The sequence below is a fragment of the Atta colombica genome, unplaced genomic scaffold (genome assembly GCF_001594045.1).
Source record: "Atta colombica isolate Treedump-2 unplaced genomic scaffold, Acol1.0 scaffold207, whole genome shotgun sequence".
NCBI classification, from domain to species: Eukaryota; Metazoa; Arthropoda; class Insecta; order Hymenoptera; family Formicidae; genus Atta; species Atta colombica.
In genome coordinates, this window is record NW_017259302.1 from 2,459,449 (window position 1) to 2,460,257 (window position 809).

Sequence of the window (809 nt, forward strand, 5' to 3'; positions counted from 1 at the left end):
TAGTACACACCGATAAGAATAAAAAAAACTTTATGGATCGAAAACTGAATTGTTTTTCGAGAGATATAATTTTTTACATTTAATGTCATAACTGACTATTTAATATCATAACTTATTGTATTCTATGTGTCGCATGTGATATAAAGATATTTACTTCAGTGTTTACAAATTAAGTGTTTACAAATTGATATTTTCTGAATGTTCCAGTCAATTTTCATACATATTTTATAAAGATTTCAGTAAGAATCAGTTGACAACCGGCGATTGTAATTGAATAGGCAATATAAAAAATTACCTTATTGGATCTGTAATTTTCCCAAATAGAGTATCAGGTGTTATTTATGTACATACTCAATTTCTTTCTTTTTACATCGCATGGGACATATTGTAGGAGCCAACATACTAACACAAAAAATAAAATTGTTTATATCTCAGAAAAGATTCAGATTTATGTTTACTAAAGCTTTTTCCTCAGTATGCTATCACCATGTAAATGCTGAATGCATTTTTGTGAACACTTTGTATAGAACGTATTATTATTTTGTATTATGAAATTCGACGAAGATGGATCACCGTTTCGTCGAACCTTTTCCAAAGGCACGTGAAGGTGAACTTGACGCGACCGGTTGTCCGGTAGTAATCTGTGTATATAGCTGTAGTAATTGTTATGTAGCTAGATTGCTGGTATTGTATACACATTCTCTCCGTACTCGAATAATCTGTAATTGCTAGTATACATTGTGCAGACGTATCAAAATGTATGCGAATGCGCGCGTATGCTTGTGTATATGTATATGCGTGTACATGTG